The 20,686-nt window shown below is 41.9% G+C and overlaps 1 protein-coding gene; it reads left to right on the plus strand.

Annotated features, from left to right (window-relative positions):
* The window catches only part of LOC131409893 (phosphatidylinositol 3,4,5-trisphosphate 3-phosphatase TPTE2-like), a 227,840-nt gene that overhangs the window by 104,374 nt on the left and 102,780 nt on the right, over positions 1–20,686 (plus strand).

A 20,686-nucleotide genomic window follows, 5' to 3' on the forward strand; every position in this document is an offset into this window, starting at 1 on the left:
ACAACAATCCCCTTCTCTGCTTCTATTCCGTTTTACAAAAAATTGAATTTTAGGTCATTTGTTCAGCAAGCACTTTTCTATTCACAGCTCTTTTCTAAGTACTGTAAGAAACTTTATAATAGAGCCAGAAGGGTCACTTCACTATCATACTTAAGTTTCAGACATGTTAACGAATTATCTTTAATAAATATTTGCTATGCAATTTTACTCACTGTGGTAGACTGTGCTTTGAATATCAATAAGGTAGCAGTCGCTAAAGTCCCATGTCTAAGGTTTTTTTTTTTTTAAACAGTTTTATTTATTTATTTATTTATTTGTGAGGAAGATCAGCCCTGAGCTAACATCCATGCTAATCCTCCTCTTTTTGCTGAGGAAGACCGGCTCTGAGCTAACATCTATTGCCAATCCTCCTCCTTTTTTTTTTCCCCAAGGCCCCAGTAGATAGTTGTATGTCATAGTTGCACAGCCTTATAGTTGCTGTATGTGGGACATGGCCTCAGCATGGCCGGAGAAGCGGTGCGTTGGTGCGCGCCCGGGATCCGAACCCGGGCCGCCAGCAGCGGAGTGCGCACACTTAACCACTAAGCCACGGGGCCGGCCCTATACAGTCAGATTTTTAATATGCAGCCACCACTTAATACCAGAAGGAAATGCAAAGACAGCCTTTTATAGGTATTGAAGGATAACCCCCAAGAAGAGGGCAAAATACACAAAAGAAGGTGATGTGGAAGAAAAAGAACTGTGTGAAAGTTCTTCCTGCGCTTTCAAGATTGGGGGAGAAATGGCCATGTTGCAGCAGAAAGGTTGTGATCAGCAACAGATGTGTGCAACTCAATCAGTCTTCCTTATAGAAGAAAAAGAACAAATTCACCATAGAAAAAAAAGAAAAGGGCCTGTGTGGTAGGAAATTTCCAAGCTGCTAGGGAGAAAGCCTGGCCTTCAGGAAGTTGGCGAACCAAGAAGGGAACCAAGGAAGGGAGGATTCATGATCCAGCCCCATCAGGATGTTGACAGTGAGAGATAAGATCTCCCTGCCATAAAGTCATAGTCACCCTAGAGGCACCCAATTTAAAGGAAAAACCCCCAAACCAGAATTAGTCAAAGTGGACCTGACTAGGAAAAAAAAATTATCAGGAACAGAGTCAGGCCAATCTGAGCCTATACTGTACTGATTCCTCCCTGGCCCCCAACCAAGCCAGTAAACTGCACCAAGGGAAGTTTGACAGCAGATGTTGAACATCCTAGTCCAACAGCCCAAAGAGAATTTCAGGATGTTAAGATCTTATCCCAGGAATTTAAATGTGACTAATTGCAAAGTGGCAAAATGTGGTAGCGAAGGTTATTGGACAGAGCAAGATTATATCCAAAGGAAGTCAGGGCAAGTCAGAGATGCATGCAAGGTACTCAACAGGGGAAGAATATTTGGAGAAGGCTACATGCAAAAAGAGCTCAAAATATCTCCCCAGGCCTTCCTCAGAGTTGAAACCATTCAGAAGACAATGAATCAGAAACATAGGCTGCATTAGAATACATGATAGCTGTGGCCTGACATGGTTCTGCCACTTTTGATGATGACAGGACCCCCATCCCCTCTACACCACCACCACCACTTGGCTTGAATTCTAAACAGACCACTAAATCAAGAGGCACTGGTAATACCCAAGGTTCATAGGAGAAGCCCTCAAAGGCAGTGTCCTGAATCAAAGAAGCTTTGTTTATCATTTATAGACGTGTGATTTCCTGTTGGTATGACCCAGACAGTATGTTAGTTAAATGTAGGGTTTATTTTTATTTAGGTATGGCGAGGCAGATGACTGGGAGACAACTGACATTGAAAAGATAGCTTATGGTGCTCACAGATCCCAAGAGGCGATGGCACACTACTCCACAGGGGCCACACAGTGAAGCACCAGGGTCAGTCAGGAGGCAGAGGGAATAAACTGAAAACGTGGGCAAAAGCTTTTACTGTGGTTTCTGTGGGAAGGAACAGGGAAGGCAGGGTAAACAGGTTTAGGATTAGCTGATCTGAATAATTTCAGCAGACTCTGGGGCATAGGGACTGCCCTAGTTGTCTGGTACCTGGCCCTAGGGTGATTAAAGCAGAAGGAAAGTAGCCCAGAGCTGAGAGCCCTGTAAAAGTCTAATGAAGGAGGCAGTTGCCTTACGGTTGATAGGGCGGTTGCATTATCAGACAGGGAATGAAGAACAGGCTCTGGGTTGCTTGGTTTGCATATGAAAGGCACAAATCTCTAGGAACTGGCTAGAATTGAATCTGTCTTGTGGGGAGGGGGGGGTTAAGTGGACTCTAGAAGAAGGGCCAAGATCTTTTATCTCAACTCCAAGATATTTAATTATACCCAACACCAGAGCAGTAAGGACAAAGACTCAAAACCAATGTCAAGTTAATAAAATTTTAGACTATTTCTTCCCTCCTCTGAAGTAGTACTCAAGTCCCTCAGAAAAGAGTAAAAGAAGGAAAAGCAAAGTATATGAGCAGCAACGAGGAACCTTCTGTCCCAGTGGTGTCCCCCTCTGTGCTGACACTCCATGAAGATAGTGAAATAAGGCAGTAATAAGGACTGCTGTTTATTGAACCGCCATGAGGTGTCGAGGCTTCGGCGAGTGGTGGGACCTAAGGCCCAGATTTCACTCTTCGTGGAAATCTATTAATACCTGTCCAATAGAGCTGTGACGAGACAGGGAATGAACAAGAAAGGCGCTTATGACAGGACCAGAATTGAGGACTTGGTCTGCGGCCCTGCTGCAGCTGCCACACGGCCCGGGACCAGCCTCACCCAGCCCCGAGAGGCTTCAGGCCTGGTCAGACAGACGGTGAGACCTCAAGCCCTCAGCCTCTGCCCCTGCCCCCGAGCCTGAGGGCTAAGTGTCCCAAACTCTCTCTGCAGGACCCATATCCAGAACGTGGAGGATGCACACAGCCCCGTCGGGACTTGCTGCCAGAAGAGCTGATCTCCCACGAAGCTCCCTGGTGCCCACGGTGAGGCCAGCAGGAAAGGTGTGTGGGAGCCCAGGGTAGAGGCTGGAGACAAGGCTACATGCCCCGCAGACTCCAGGACTCCGTCTCCTGGGGCCTGGTGACACCTCCAGCAGATAGAACTGGAGGGCAGGCTGGGCACCAGGCAGAACATCAGAGGCCGCTGTTTTCATCCTGCATTTGATACCTTCTGCACTTCTCAGACCTGGTGTTAGATAGGCTCTGCAGCTGTGTTTGTCTCCCTTGGAGGTGGAGGGAAATGAGGGTTTTTAAAAGAGCTGTATTGAGCTATAATTCGTATACCATACAATTCACCCTTTTAAAGCATACAGTTCAATGGATTTTAGTATGTTTATGGAGTTGCACAGCCATTGTCACTATCGAACTTTAGGACTTTTTCATTTCCCCACAAAGAAACCCCGTACTTATTTCTAGTCTGTCCTAATTTTCCTCCCTCCCCTCCACCCTCCACCCCAGGCCTTTGTTTTGTTGTTAGTGCCTTCGCGACTCCTAGTGACCCTGTGTACAGCACAGCGGAACCCTGCCTGTTCTTTTCGCACCAACCTCTCACCTTCCAGCACTCTATCAGACAGTGCTCTGCTGCTATTCACGGGGTTTCCATGGCCAATTTTTTCGGCACTGGGTGGCCAGGTCTTTCCTCCTAGTCTGTCTTAGTCTGCAAGCTCTGCTGAAACCTGTCCCCCTGGGTGACCCTGCTGGTATTTGAAATACTGGTGGCACCACTTTCAGCATCACAGCAACATGCAGCCACCACAGTATGACAACCGACAGATGGGTGGTGTGATTCCCTGACCGGGAACCTAGGCCTCAGCAGTGAGAGCTCAGAATCCTACCCACTAGACTACCAGGGTTGGCTGCTCCAGGTGTGGGCAACCACTAGTCTACTTTCTGTCTCTGTAGATATGCTTATTCTGGACATTTCATATGAATGGATCCTACAGTTTGTGATCTTTTATGCATCGTTTCTTTCACTTAGCGTGATGTTTTCAAGGTTCACGTAACTTGTGGCGTATGTCAATACAGTCATGTCCAGCATAACGATGTTTCAGTCAGATATGGATGGCATATACAAACGGTGGTCCCATAAGATTAGTACCAAATAGCCTAGGTGTGTAGTAGGCTGTACCATCTAGGTTCGTGTAAGTACACTTTATGATGTTCACACAACAACAAAATCGCCTAACGACGCTATCTCAGAGCGTATCCTGGTTGTTAAGTGACACACTTCATTCCCTTTATTGCCAAATAATATTACATTGTATGAGTATCCCACATTTTAAATAATCATTCATCAGTTTGATCGACATTTGGGTTATTGCTGCTTTTTGGCAATTATGAATGATATTGCCGTGAGCATTCATGTACAAGTCTTTGTGTGGATGTATGTTTTCATATCTCTTGGGTATACACCAAGGAAAAGCTGGGTCATATAGTAACTCTGTGTTTAAACATCTGAAGAACTGCCAAACTTTCCCAAAGTGGCTCCACCACTTTAAATCCCCACTAGCAGTGTATGAGGGTTCCAGTTTCTCCTGTATTTGTCAACACTTGTTGTTATTTGTCTTTTTGATTATAGCCATCCTGCTGTGTGTGAGGTGTTATCTCATTGTGGGAAAATGCATTTTAACAGTTGTTTCCTCATTATGAAAATATTATATAAACAATTTTGAATATTTTGAAAAATTGCTTTTAATATGTGTATTTCTTTCCAGACTTTGCTATGCATATTTACATTGTTTACATAATACATAGTTTTAAAAATAAAAGTGAAAAAACTCTTAACATTTAATCATAAACATGTTATGTTTATGTAAACTCTTCCTACACATCATTTAAAACAACTTTGATATTCTCTGAGGTGGATATACCATATTGACTTAACCATTCTATTTTTCTTTGACGCTTAGGTAGTTTTCAATATTTTGATATTATGAGACTTGTTTTACATTTTTATGCATAATTGTTTTTGCTTAAAAATTATTTTATTCCAAAAAACATCAAACTTTTCCTGAATTTCAGGAAAACCCAAGTTTCTACCAGTGGGCTGCTGCTCTTTTCTTTCTACTGAGTTACGCACTCAAGTGGTTAGTTATCAGTGCTAACTTCTCCTCTGAGCTGCAGACTCATCAGCTCAATTGCTTCCCAACCTTGGTTTCCCACAATCACACCAAACCTAAAATCTTCAAAACTTAGCCCATTATCTTCCTCTACCACCAACCTGTTCTTCCTCTTTATTTCCAGTATCAATAACTAGCACCCAGTCATCCAAGGAAGAAACATGGGAGCCATTTTCCCCCTTCCTCCTGCACATAACTAGTCAATCACAAGTTTCGCTGATTTTGTCTGCTTTTTCTCAAGTCTGTGTCTCCTCTCAGGTCTCACTACTACACTGGTTTGCAGGCTCTCAACATCTCTCACCTAAGCTGAACAGTAGCCTCCTACTTGATCTCTAATCCTTCAGTGCTGCCCCTCTTAAATTCCTTCCCCTCTCTACTGCTAGACAACCTGCCAACAACAAAATCATCACGAGATACCCCTGTTTAAAATCCTTCTGTGGCCCTCTATAGCCCTCTAAATAAAGTCTGCACTTCTTAATATGGTGTATAGGGCTCTCTATTTTGGCAGCTTCTGGTACTCTCTGCTCCGCATTTGCTACTGTAGTCATAGATAAACGTTTACAGTTTTCCCTGAAATCCTCATGCTGTTCAGTCCTTCCATGTGTTTGTTTATTATGTTTTTTCTGTCTGGAATTTCCTCACCACTTTTTTTTCTCCGGGCTAATTATTTATTGTCCTTCAAGCCCAAGCTCAGGCATCATCTTCAGAAAATCTACCTTGAAGTTCCAGAGTGGGCCAATGGGCCTTCTTTCTGCTCCACACAGGGTTGATCTCTATCTTTTCACTTTAAACATACTCTTAAACCTACTTCCTGAGTATAAAGTTTCTTACAATTTCAATATCTATAGTCTTTCCATGTCTTTTTCTTCTGTTTATAATTTCTGTTGCCTCCTGCTTGTGGTAGTTTGATTCCTCATGTTTGCTAGATTTCATTAACAGCTCATATTTGGCTGAACTTGAACGTTGAGAATCCTGAGGGACCCGAATTGAGATGACTGGCCTTAGTTTCTGCTGGGTGCTAGGGGTCACTGCCAATCAGGAACCGTTTCAATTTAACTTAACTTGATTGAGGTTTCTTGAACTGTGAGTGTGGCATAAACTCAAACCCCGGCATGAGAATAAAGCTGCTTACAAAACATTAGGGAAGACTATTAAAATTATTAATGTTTTTAAATCCAGTGGCAGCAGACGCAGAGTGATTTGCTTGTTGGTTCACTTTGCCAGCATATAGATTTTTCCCAGTTTATCTTTTCAACTAAAGATATATCCAGTTTGGGTGCCTGGATTTATGTGGAGGTCTCAGATTCAGCTGCACACTTCGTCAGGTTCAAATCCTATTGCTTGGTTAACCAGCAAAACTTTAGATTCCCAGGAATATGTCAGAGCTTTTCAAAACCCTCTCTTGACATCTTATTTCGCAGTTGTGTTTTTTAAGCATTTCGGTTACCTGTTGTTTGCCCCACCTCCTGTCTACCACTTTAGGCAGCCACATGTTAACCAACAAGGCTCTAGTTTTTTGGTTTTGACACACTTCCAGAGCATCTGTGGTTTCTGTGTTGGCTTAGTGCTTTAGTTTCAGCTCTAGAGTGTGAGAGTGTGTGTGTGCGCGCGTGTGTGTGCACATGTGAACATTTAGTAGTCCTCTTACCTTCTTGTGAGTTTAGCAATGTATTTAACAGTATGTCTGAAAGTAATATCAGTGAAAATGGCAAAGCAGAGACCTCCAAAAATTCTTCCCTTTATAAAAGCAACAAGAACACTGGCAAAAATGATGAGAATCAACTTTTTCAAACCTCTGGTAATTAACCAAAGGTTTGCAGCAATTTAGGGAGTATTTATTTAAGAACATAGGCTGAATTTGAGTGAGAACAGGGAGCTCTGTGGTATTCTAACTTGCCCTATTCCTGTCACACCCTCCCCAGCTCCATAGTGGCCTTGAAAACCAACATCCAGCAATCATGGTGAAAACCAGCCTCCTGGATGCCACTGAAGGGGACAAAAGGGGATTGGACTCCTTCAAAGCCCCATTCCCAGAGAACTGTCATTATTTGACCTATCTAGTGGGTTCCTGGAAAACCCCACGCAAAAGACTGTCTTTATTTGACCTGACTTGTAAGTCCTCCAGCCTTTTCCCTGGGACATTTGTTGAAAACAATCAATCAGAGGCAATTGTCAAACATCATGGCTGCCTGAGGTGTAGATAACAGTTGGGGCAAACAACAGGCTAATCAAAATGCTTAAAAGAACAAGCTGTGGAATGAGATGTCCATAGGGAGCTCTGAAAAGCTGCAACATATTCCTGGGAATCTAGAAGGACACCTGCACATCTTGGGATGTGCACATGTCCAGGACTTTGCATACTTAGGAAAGACGTGAAAAGGCCCGAAGCTCTCACCTCTGGCTAACCTTGAGGCTATGCTTAAGGAGAAAATGAAGTTCACAGTGGAGCTGTAAACTCTTTGGCTAAATGTTGAAGGCACGCTCTAACATGCACACAAAGCCCCTTCTTAACGACTGAGAGACTTACTGGCTCCAGGCATCTGAGGGAATCTCTGTCCAATGACTAGCTGACCATTGTGCTAACCAAGCTGACTTTAGTGGCCACACTGCACAAAGAACAGAGTTTACAAAATTAGTTTAGAAAAGTCACTAAACAAACAAAAAAACAGCATCAATAAACCCTGGGGAACGGGAAAAATCTGATTTCCAGTTGTTATATTCTTTAGAAAGTCCAGTTTTCAACAGAAAATTAAGAGACATAGAAAGAAACAAGGGCTGTGACCTTCAGAAGAATTTCTTGGCCTTTTTTTCATCCTCTTATATGAGACAGGAAGGCTAGAGGGGGCTTGCGTTGTCTTATTGCCCTTGCCCAAGGTCAGGTAAGGCTTTGGTAAAGTAGTTTCTCTTTGGGGCAGGTCTTTCTCGCAGAAAACAGAATGCTCAGGGCATATTTCAAAATGATCTGGCCTTAAGGTCATCAGTGACCATGATTTATTCATTTTTGTATCTTGCAAATTGCTTTAGAGAAGTACTAAATAAATATGACTGGAATGTTTTTTTTCCATGTCTTCAACGGTGACCATTACTCAACATCAGAACATGTACCAACACAGACTGTCAAACTGATCTGTCTTTATTTATTCCTCTTTTTGTGGTAATTTTTATATCATAATTTCCAAACAGAAATTTCTAATGCTTCATCTACGTTTTTAAAACTTTCTTTCCATGTTTGTTTTCATTTGTTTCCACTTTCCAGATTTACTGTACCAGGAATATGGGTGTATTTTTGATTTACAACTAATAATTCATTGCTTCCTCTTAATCCTGTGAAATCATAGCTTGAGTAAACGAAATGTTTTTTTCCTGAGTCTTGTATTAACCTTGACTATTTTAGTCAAATTTAATACTAGCTAGAAAACACTCAGCCCTCTGGTCCTTCTCTTCAATCCACAGGGAAAGGCAAAAGCTTAACGTAACCTTCTTCAGAATCAGAATATGTAAGATGCATCCCCTCCATCAGATGCAAAAAAAAAAAGTAACAGGCAAGAGAGTCTACTCTGAGATTATTATCCGGGGATCTTTGATCTTGGTACCTCTCCCTCCCCCCACTTCTTTAAGGAGAACAGTGTCTGTGTATCTGTTATTGTTTTTGTTTAATTATTTTATTGAGGTCATATTGGCCTATAAGATTGTGTAAATTTCAGTTGTACATGATTATATATCAGTTTCTGTATAGACTGCATGATGTTCAACACCAATACTCTAGCTTTTATCCCTTACCATATACGTGTGCCCCTTTATCCCTTTCACCCTCCCCCCACTCCCTTCCCCTCTGGTAACCACTAATCTGTTGTCCTTATCCACATGTTTATCTATCTTCCACATGTGAGTGAAATCATACTCTGTGTGTGTCTGTTTTTAAGCCCCTGCAGTCTTGAACCAAGTTCATTCTATTCCTCCCTCCACTATGATCTCATCAGAACCTCAGGAATCTATTGCTTGGAGTTGCCATGACGACAGGGTTCTTATTTCAGTACTGGTTGTACCCAGCACGAGGTAAAGACCTAAGGATGGGGGGGTCTCTGGACAAGGGCATCTCATCCCACCCTCTGCCCTCTATGTTGCCCTCTCATCCTCAGAGGGTTAGAGTGTAACCTCTTAGAGGGATGGCTGGCGCACTGAGGGGAGGAAGAGGGGTGGAGAGAAGGGGTAGGATGGGGGTCTTTGGGACAGATAGACAGAAAAGTTTGCCTTGTGCTCAGCTGTGGGGAGCATTCACTCCCATTCCTCTCCCCTCCCAGAGCCCCCTCATCCTCAGGGAATGGGGGACAACTAGGTGGATGGAGGGCCAAGTAGCAGTAACCTTGTTGCAGGCTGGGAATTGGGCCAAGATTTGACTTAACAGGCTTGGTTTTGGGAAATTAAAAATCAAAAAGAATGGGGGGCCAGCCTGGTTGCATAGTGGTTGGGTTCCCAGTCTCTGCTTCCCTGGCCCAGGGTTCGTGGGTTCAGTTCCCAGCTGGGAACTTACACACCGCTCATCAAGCCATGCTGCGGTGGTATCCCACTTACAAAATAGAGGAAGATTGGCACAGATGTTAGCTCAGGGCCAATCTTCCTCAGGTTAAAAAATAAAAAAATTAAAAATAAATAAATAAGAATGAAAAAAGGAAAAGGCATTATCCTGAAAGGCAGCAGGAGAGAAAACTACTACCAGGGTCTCAAGCTAAGTTCTCTCCCACTTAGGAAAAGTTGTACCCGAGTCAAATATCTGAGTCCTGCACCCCACCGCCCCGTAGCCCGTCCACCGCTGCACCCGTCCGCCACTGCGCCCCGCTCTGCCCTTCCACCCTACCGCCCCCCACTCCCCCCCACTCCCCCCCACTCCCCCTCCGCCCCTCCGCCCGTCGCCCCCCACCCCCACCCCCCCACTCCCCCCACCCCACCCCAGCCCCTTCCGAGCCGCAGCGCCTCAACGAAGGCAGCATTTTCTGCAGGTAAGCGGATCTGGGGCTTGCAAGGAGGAGGGGACCCCCAAGTCATCAGGCTCTGCCTTGGTTCTCCGGGCCCCTCTCTGGAACAGAAGGCGGAGGCCTCGGAGCTTTGGGATTCCTGCTTCCACTGAGCGTGAGCTGGTATCCCTTGAAAGTCAAGAATTTACAGGTGGTTTTTGGCCCCAAGCCCAAAACTCAAAATGAACATTTATGCCCAAAGTGATCTGTTTCTTAAAAGTATTTTCTGTTGGTTTTCACTTTTCTCTCCTTGCGCAGAGTTTAGATGCTTGTGGCACGTTTTCTGGCAGGCTCAGTGCAGACATGATGTCACTACTGATTAACTTGACAATGTACTTGGCAATGTCGCCCTATTCTCCAGTAACTTCCAGTTTTCTTGCATGACGTAAATCTGCTCTGTGAAATGTTGAGAAGCACATCTCTTTGCTTTCCTATTCCTTTCATTTATTCTACAGAATTATTTCAGGGTCAAAATATGAATCACTGTGATGATGTAAAATTGGTTTGAAATGGGTTTTGTTTCGCTTTCTGGGTCCTGTGTAGCAAGTGGACAATCTTTAAAGTGTCCTATACTTGAGCTAAACTCGAATTTTACTGAACATTCAAAAAATATTTTCCTCTATTTCTTGAAGTAAAATAAAATACTGAGAGCAAGTACAGAATGCATATTTCACAGGATTGATAAAATTGCACAGCATTATAGATTTCGTAAGGTTTTGGATTTACGACTTTAGGAATGCTGATCCATACCTAATAAGTTCTAGGTGTGACTTGCTTTCTAAGTTGGGGATGTCATATGTGTTTTAAATACATTGAATATAAAATTCATGAGTGCTTTTCCTTTTCTTAGGTTGATTGTAGATTAAATTCAACAACAAGACAATGGTAATGCTATGCAGAGGTTAAAGATGAATGTTTTAGGTCTCTGGTTCAGCTGTTGCAGGAGTAATAGGTAAGTGGTAAGACTCAAATTTACTGAATTTTAAACATAATTATCAGCCTTGGCTAATGGAATAGGGAATACATGTGTACCTTCTTTCATAATAAATGTGAACTGTATGCAAGTGAAATTTGTCAAACTCACAATTTAAAGACCTTGTTTTATGCCTGTAATTTCCTTAAAAATTCCGCATCTTAGGCATTGTGCCAGTAATAGCATGCGTGTGCTAGTCATGGTCACTTTAAGCTTCTCCTCTGAGGGTTGGCTGGTTGCTCTGTCCAGGAGTGGTGAGCTAGTGTTGGACTCAGGAAGCCATTTTGCAGAGAAGGCTACTACAAGGGCTTCCGTTGTCCCGTCTTGATCAACACCTGAAACATGGTGAATTTCCACAGTGAAAGTCACAAATGAATTTTTATTAGTGAGATTAGTGGCTTACAAATCAGCGTGATGGACGTTGGAATTGTAGGAATATTCAAGATCTGTGGAATTGGCTAAAATATTTTAGAGACAGCCCACTCTTGCATCAACAGGATATAGGAATCTATTGAGTGAGGCTTGTAGTGTATATACCCTTAGGGATGACACCTTTATCCTTATTCTGTCTCCAGCCATTGGTTTAGGAAGGTTTCAGCCTCTGGAATATGGGGAATCTATTGGGAATGAGCCTTTTCTTAGAAAGTGGGGAAACCCACTTTCCTTAGAAGGCAGTTCAGCTACCTGCTTATTCATGTCCCATGGAGGAGTCACATCTATGTCCCCAAACAGTTTATCAAGGTATTCTTTCAGGCTTCATATACTACTCTCTCTGAAAGAAGTTCAGGTAACATCTAGGGACGTCTCATGCCCCATTTGCAGATTGGTGCCCCAAGCAACATTCTTAGCACTTGGCCTGTCATCTGGATCTCAGGGGTAATTTGTGTATCTGCCAGTTCTCCTTCTCAGAAGCCATCTGGAAAATCCAGTAATCATTCTATGGGCTACCTATGTCAAAAACTCAAATTCTTACCTTTTTGGTTATCCAAGTATTTTTCCCTGCTGTGATTTATTAGTGTATTCTGCACAGTCAATCCTGGTGTTCCTCCTCTTGAAAAGCAACTGATACATATAGAGGTCTTTCTTTTTGAGGTAGTCTTTTCTCTTAAAGCCTGAAGGGACTTCTGTGAGCCATGCTTCATGGGCATCAGGACACCCATCTAGAACGGGGAATGCTCCTTTCCTGGACCCTCAGCCCAGGCCAAGGGGTTTGATGACCCAAATTCTAGCTCTTCTTTCCACACAGCCTGCAAGAATGACATAATATCTATCTGTGCTTAGAGTTCTGAGCTGTTGATCAGAGTCCAAAATTGGTTTGTAGGGTAGAATAAAGAAAAACCATTTAATACAGTGTTTCTAAAATGTGCTCCTTACATATTTCCACTGTGAGAAAGAGGTTTGTGTAGTCAACTAAGTTCAGGAATCTTTGCATACTCTGGTCTCTCTCAGATAATCACAATGCTTATTAGCATACAAGTCCTGCAGCAAAAAAAAAATGTGTGCAATCAATAATTTCTCAAATTTATTGGACATTTGGAGAGTTAGGAAAGTGTTGTGGCTAAGAGCATGGATTCATTAACAGATGGGTTCAGATCTCAGCTCTACAATTTCAGGCTGGTGACGATGGACAAGTTACTCACTGTCTCTGTAGCCCATTTCTCTCATCTACAAAATGGGGATAATAATACTATATACCCCATGGGATTATTGTGAAAATTAAATGAATTATTATATGTAATGAGTGCTATTATTATTGTTAAATCCTATTAATATTTCCTCAAACTGGTGTTCCATTATATACACCTTGGGAGATGCTGGCTTACTAATATATTTCATATGACCCAAGGATGCCACAAGAACAAATGCTGGCATGTTCATTGAGACAGGTCTTGTAGAAAGCATTTCCTGTGACATTTATCTTTAGATCATTTGCAGATTTGATGCTTATTAAGCATATGTGATGTCCAAAAGCCCATTGAAGAAAACCTTTCAGTGCAAAAAAACATTTAAAAGCCAGATATATTGAAATGATGGAAAAATGGAATCGCCAAACATTTCAGTCGTCACCAGGAAGACCTAATACGATGTTAAAACCTACTTTTAGATACTTTTGAAATGGGAGAGAGATGATTCAGTTAATAAAAAGTAAGTTATGAGGTTAAAACGTCTACTTGTTCTAAAATTTCAGCATTCATTTTCTTAGTGTATGACTATTCTTATGACTCTTTCTAAAGACATTTAAATGCAAACTCTGAAAATCTTGTAAAATCTTCCATATGAGATGATAGCAAATAATTTCATGCCTTTTTAAAGGAAAGATGAGAGGTTTGAATACCACTTTCAGATCAAGTGCCTCCTCTATTAAATGTAACACAGCTGTTTCATGATTCATTTCTCTATTGTGGTTGAGTAACGGTAGAGAGGATTAGACACAGGTTGGTTCATTGATGAAACAGATTGGCTTGCCAGTTATATTTGAGAGACACTACATATTGGGCATCTGCTACACAGCTTTACATGTTCACGTTTTGCAGGCACACTAACTCATATTTACCGACATGTTAGAATCCCAGTTTATTAATTTTAATCTGATGTGTAGTTGGAAGGGGCAGAATGCTCATGATAGTTGGTTGGCAGCCTCTTCTCAGAATAAATATCTTCTTAGAAAACCCAGTCAGGGTTTGTTGATGAGGATAGTCAGGACAAAGGCAGTTGAGTGATCTCAAGGACATTCTGTGCCCTTCCCTCCTGTTGGGCTTCACCTCGCAAGTGGTCCAGGAAACCTCTGTCAGCCTGGTTGGAGCTCATGGTATGGTGGCCGACGTGAAAGCTTTGGGAGTTCTTCCTCTGCCTCCACGTAGGCTCTGCTCCCTTTCATGGCATTAGAACCTGCCTGTTAGTTTTTTACCTTGAAGTCAAGATGGCAGCATAGGCAGAATCTGAACTCACCTCCTCCCACGGACACAGCCAATTTACAACTACTCGTGGAAAATTACCCCGGAGAGAGAACTGAAAACTGGATAAGAGGAACACCTGCAACAAAAAACAATCCTAACTGAGGTGGAAGAGGCAGAAACTCCCTTCTGGAGAGGAAAAACGCCAACTTCACAAGCCGCCAGCTTCGTGGCCGCCCAGGAACAGCCCAGAGGTCCGCAGCCCTCCCTGGAGGAGCGGGGCCCTGAGCCAGGGAGGCCCCGCTGTGGGCATTTTGTGGACCCAGCACAATCGAGACAAGTGGCAGAATATCTGACTTTGCCTGCTACTAAAACATTGGGGAGTACCCCCAGAAAAGCTGGTTCACAAAGACACTAAAACCGGCTCTTAAAGGGCCACGCGCAAACTCACCCGTTTCAGAAAGCAACCTAAAATCACCAGAAAGAAAGGTGCACAGTGCTTTGGTGAAAAGAGACTCACCTGATAGGCTCTGAGTGCCTTGCAGTGAGAGGTGAGACCTGTCCAGGGACTGGGACATTGGCGGCAGCCATTGTTGGGGCCTGGTGTGGGTGTGCTGACATAGACGCCATTGGAGTTCTCGCTGGGGCCTGCTAGCCCAGAGTCTGCCCCACCCACTAGAGCACCAATTTAATCCAGCTCAGCCAGGGTGGGCAGCCCACCCTAGAGACTGGCCCCACCCAACAACAAGCCCTCAGGCAACTTGTGGGCCTGCATAGATTGGTGACTGGATTCTCTGCAGCCTGGCAGCTGAGCCCACTTCTGTGGGGCAGGGCGTGCACAAGGAGCGGGTGGAGAGTGTGGGGCGGTGGTGGAGTGTGTGGGGCTCCCGCCATGGAGAGACTGGGTCCACTTCAGGAGGTCAGGGTGCGCACACAGGGCAGGACTGTGTTGACTTGTGGGTGGACCTGTGGGCAGCAGGGCTCATCAGCTGCAGAAGACTTGTGCTTCTCAAAGACCCACATAGTGGGTTTGCCTCACCTTCCAAAGCCTGAAACAATTGGGTGCTCCTGTGCCTGAGGCCAGCCCCATCCAGCTGCAATCCTCAGAGAGCTGAAAAGAGACCTAAAGCCTGGAGGCTTACAGCAATTGTAAGCCCTGGAGCCTAACAACCTGCCATGCTGGGGGCCTACTCACTTAAAAGAAATACTGCAACACATATGTGGTATTAGAACTTGCAGCCAACTGTGCTGGGGCTCTCCACACCCGATAAAGAGACTGAAGGGCACACAACAACTACAAGCAGCTGAGCATTATAACAGCTGGCCAGGAGCATAACTCAGCCTCCCTGGGCACCTACAGGGAGAGCAAACACGCCACAACAGAAGGACACACGTAGCACACATAGGGGGCACCCCTGGAACATTGAGAACTGAGGGAAGTACACTGCTGGGCCTCCTAAGGCATCACTTATATAATGTCACCTACCCAAGAGCAGGAGATGTAGCTGACCTACCTAATACATAGACACAAGCACAGGGAAAGAGGCAAAATGAGGAGGCAAAGGAATACATTCCAAGTAAGGGAACAGGACAAAACCCCAGAAAAGGAACTAAGTGAAACAGAAATGGGCAACCTACCCGACAGAGAGTTCAAACTAAGAGTGTTAAGGATGCTCACTGATCTGGGGAGAAGAACGGATGAACTCAGTGAGAATGTCAACAAAGAAATGGAAGACATAAAAAAGAACCAATCGGAAATGAAGAATACAATACTGGAAATGAAAAATTCACTAGAGGGACTCAAAAGGACAGTAGAGGATACAGAAGAATGGATCTGCGAGCTGGATGAAAGACTAGAAGAAATTACCCAAGCTGAACAGGTAAAAGAGAAAAGAATTAAAAAGAGTGAGGACAGTCTAAGGGACCTCTGGGACAACATCAAGCGCACTAACATCCATGTTATAGGTGTCCCAGAAGGAGAAGAGCGAGACAAAGAGGCAGAGAATCTATTTCAAGAAATAATGGATGAAAACTTCCCTAACCTAAGGAAGGAAACAGACATCCAGGTACAGGAAGCACAGAGACCCCCAAATAAGATAAATCCAAAGAGGCCCACACCAAGACACATCATAATCAAAATGTCCGGAATTAAAGATAAAGAGAGAATCCTAAAAGCCACAAGAGAAAGACAAGTTACATACAAAGGAAACCCCATAAGGCTATCAGCTGACTTCTCAGCAGAAAGCTTACAGGCTAGAAGAGAGTGGCACAATACATTTAAAGTGCTAAAAGGAAAAAACTTACAGCCAAGAATACTCTACCCGGCAAGGTTATCATTCAAAATGGAAGGAGAGATCAAAAGTTTCCCAGACAAGTAAAAATTAAAGGAGTTTGTCAGCAAGAAACCAGTGCTACAAGAAATGTTAAAGGGAATGATTTAAGGGGAAAAGAGAAGACCACAAATAGGAAAAATTATCTATTTCCATGATAAGAGGGTAATGGATACAAATGCACAAAAAAGAGGTGAGATATGATATCAAAAACATAAAAGGAGGGAGGAGGGGAGTTAAAGAGTAGAGCTTTCAGACAGAGGTCAAACTAAAAAGACCATCAATTCTGTATAGAAGGAGAAAGGAACAGAGAAGGACTACTAAAACACTGAGGAAAAAAAAGTTGAAAAATGGCAGTAAGTACATACTTATCAATAGCTACTTTAAATATCAATGGACTAAATGCTCCAATTAAAAGGCATAGGGTGGCTGATTGGATAAAACAACAAGACCCATATATATGCTGCATATAAGAGACACACTTCAAACCTAAAGACACTCACAGACTGAAAGTGAAGGGATGGAAAATGATACTCCACGCAAATGGCAATGAAAAGAAAGCTGGGGTAGCAATACTCATATCAGACAAAATAGATTGTAAAACAAAAACTGTAAAAAAAGACAAAGAAGGTCGGTACATAATAATCAAGGGAACAATCCAACAAGAGGATATAACACTTGTAAATATCTATGCACCCAATGTAGGAGAACCTAAATATATAAAGCAATTATTAACAGACATAAAAAGAGAAATAGACAGTAACACAATAATAGTAGGGGACATTAACACTGCACTTATACCAATGGATAGATCATCCAAACAGAAGATCAATAAGGAAACATTGGCCTTAAATGACACACTAGAACAGATGGACCTAGTAGATATATATGTATATATATGTATATATCTACTATATACAGAGCATTCCATCCAAAAACCAAAGAATACGCATTCTTTTCAAATGCACATGGAACATTCTCCAGGATTGATCACATATTAGGCCACAAAACAAGTCTACATAAATTTAAGAAGACTGAAATAATATCAAGCATCTTTTCTGACCACGAAGGTATGAAACTAGAAATCAACTATAGGAAGAAAATCAGAAAAGCCACAGATACATGGAGATTAAACAAAATGCTACTGAACAATGATTGGGTCAACGAAGAAATCAAAGGAGAAATCAAAAAATACCTGGAAACAAATGAAAATGAAAATACGACATGCCAGAATTTATGGGATACAGCAAAAGCGGTTCTAAGAAAGAAGTTTATAGCAATACAGGCCTATCTCAACAAACAAGAAAAATCTCAAATAAACAATCTAACAATGCACCTAAAGGAACTGCAAAAAGAAGAACAAACAAAGCCCAAAATCAGTAGAAGAAGGGAAATAATAAAAATCAGAGCAGAAATAAATGAAATAGAGACTAAAAAAAAAATAGAAAAAAATTAATAAAATCAAGAGCTGGTTCCTTGAAAAGATAAACAAAATTGACAAACTTGTAGCTAGACTCACCAAGAAAAAAAGAGAAAAGGCTCAAATAAGTAAAATCAGAAATGAAAGAGGAGAAATGACAACAGACACCTCAGAAATACAAAAGATTATAAGAGAATACTATGAAAAGATATATGCCAACCAATTCGACAAACTGGAAGAAATGGATAAATTCCTAGAAGCATACAACCTTCCAAAACTGGATCAAGAAGAAATAGAGAATTTGCATAGACCAATCACCAGTAAGGAAATTGAAACAGTAATCAAAAACCTCCCCAAAAATAAAAGTCCAGGACCAGATGGCTTCCCTGGTGAATTCTACCAAACATTCAAAGAAAACTTAATATCTATCCTTCTCAAATTCTTTCAAAAAATTGAGGAGTGGGAGAAGCTCCCTAACTCATTCTACGAAGCCAACATTACCCTGATACCAAAACCAGACACAGACAACACAAAAAAAAGAAAATTACAGGCCAATATCACTGATGAACATCAATGCAAAAATCCTCAACAAAGTACTAGCAAATCGCATACAACAATACATTAAAAAGATTATACACCATGATCAAGTGGGATTTATTCCAGGTATGCAGGGATGGTTCAACATTCGCAAATCAATCAACATAATACACCACATTAATAAAATGAAGAATAAAAATCACATGATCCTCTCGATAGATGCAGAGAAAGCATTTGACAAGATACAGCATCCATTTATGATAAAAACTCTGAATAAAATGGGTATAGAAGGCCATATATGACAAACCCACAGCTGATATCATCCTCAATGGTGAAAAACTGAAAGCTATCCCTCTAAGAACAGAAACCAGACAAGGATGCCCACTGTCACCACTCCTATTTAACATAGTACTGGAAGTCCTAGCCAGAGCAATCAGGCAAGAAAAAGAAATAAAAGGGATCCAAATTGGAAAGGAAGAAGTGAAACTGTCACTATTTGCAGATGACATGATTTTATATATAGAAACCCCTAAAGAATCCACCAAAAAACTTAGAAGTAATAAACGAATATGGTAAAGTTGCAGGATACAAAATCAACATACAAAAATCAGTTGCATTTCTGTACACTAACAACAAAGTAGCAGAAAGAGAAATTAAGAATACCATGCCATTTACAATTGCAACAAAAAGAATAAAATATCTAGGAATAAACTTAACCAAAGAGTTGAAAGATCTGTACACCAAAAACTATAAAACATTGCTGAAAGAAATCGAAGAAGACACAAAGAAATGGAAAGATATTCCATGCTCTTGGATTGGAAGAATTAACATAGTTAAGATGTCCATACTTCCTAAAGCCATCTATAGATTCAATGCAATCCCTATCAAAGTTCCAACAACATTTTTCACAGAAATAGAACAAAGAATCCTAAAATTTATATGGAACAACAAAAGACCCCGAATAGCTAAAGGAATCCTGAGAAAAAAGAACAAAGCTGGAGGTATCACACTCCCTGATTTCAAAATATACTACAAAGCTATAGTAACCAAAACAGCATGGTACTCACACAAAAACAGACACACAGATCAATGGAATAAAATCAAAGCCCAGAAATAAACCCACACATCTATGGACAACTAATCTTCGACAAAGGAGCCAAGAACATACAATGGAGAAAAGAAAGTCTTTTCAACAAATGGTGTTGGGAAAACTGGACAGCCACTTGCAAAAAAATGAAAGTAGACCCTTACCTTACACCATACACAAAAATTACCTCAAAATGGATTAAAGACTTGAATGTAAGACCTGAAACTATGAAACTTCTAGAAGAAAACATAGGCAGTATGCTCTTCGACATCATTCTTAGCAACATATTTTCAAGCACCATGTCTGACCAGGCAAGAGAAACAATAGAAAAAATAAACAAATGGGACTACATCAAACTAAAAAGCTTCTGCACAGCAAAGGAAACCATCAACAAAACGAAAAGACAACCTAACAATTGGGAGAAGATATTTGCAAACCATACATCTGATAAGGGCTTAATCTCCAAAATATACAAAGAACTCATGCATCTCAACAACAAAAAAACTAACAACCCAATTAAAAAGTGGGCAAAAGACCTGAACAGACATTTCTCCAAAGAAGATATACAGATGGCCAACAGACACATGAAAAGATGTTCAACATCATTAACTATCAGGGAAATGCAAATCAAAACTACAATGAGATATCACCTCACGCCCGTGAGAATGGCTATAATTAACAAGACAGGAAACAACAAGTGTTGGAGAGGATGTGGAGAGAAGGGAACTCTCATACACTGCTGGTGGGAGTGCAAACTGGTGCAGCCACTATGGAAAACAGTATGGAGATTCCTCAAAAAATCAAGGATAGAACGACCATATGATCCAGCTATTCCACTGATGGGTATTTACCCAAAGAACTTGAAAACACCATAAAGACACATGCACCCCTGTGTTCATTGCAGCATTATTCAGAAGAGCCAAGACTTGGAAGCAACCTCAGTGCCCATCAAGGGATGAATGGATAAAGAAGATGTGGTATATATACACAATGGAATACTACTCAGCCATAAGAAACGATGAAATCCAGCCATTTGTGACAACATGGATGGACATTGAGGGTATTATGCAAAATGAAAAAAGTCAGAGGGAGAAGGTTAAATACCGTATGATCTCCTTCGTTAAGTAGTAGATAATAACAACAACAAACAAACACATAGAGACAGAGATTGGATTGGTGGTTACCAGAGGGGGAGGGGGGAGGGAGGAGGGCGAAAGGGGTAATTCGGGACATGTGTGTGGTGATGGGTTGTAATTAGTATTTGGGTGGTGAACATGATGTAATCTATGCAGAAATAGAA

Source organism: Diceros bicornis, chromosome 9 (genome assembly GCF_020826845.1).
Source record: "Diceros bicornis minor isolate mBicDic1 chromosome 9, mDicBic1.mat.cur, whole genome shotgun sequence".
In the NCBI taxonomy this organism is placed as follows: Eukaryota; Metazoa; Chordata; class Mammalia; order Perissodactyla; family Rhinocerotidae; genus Diceros; species Diceros bicornis.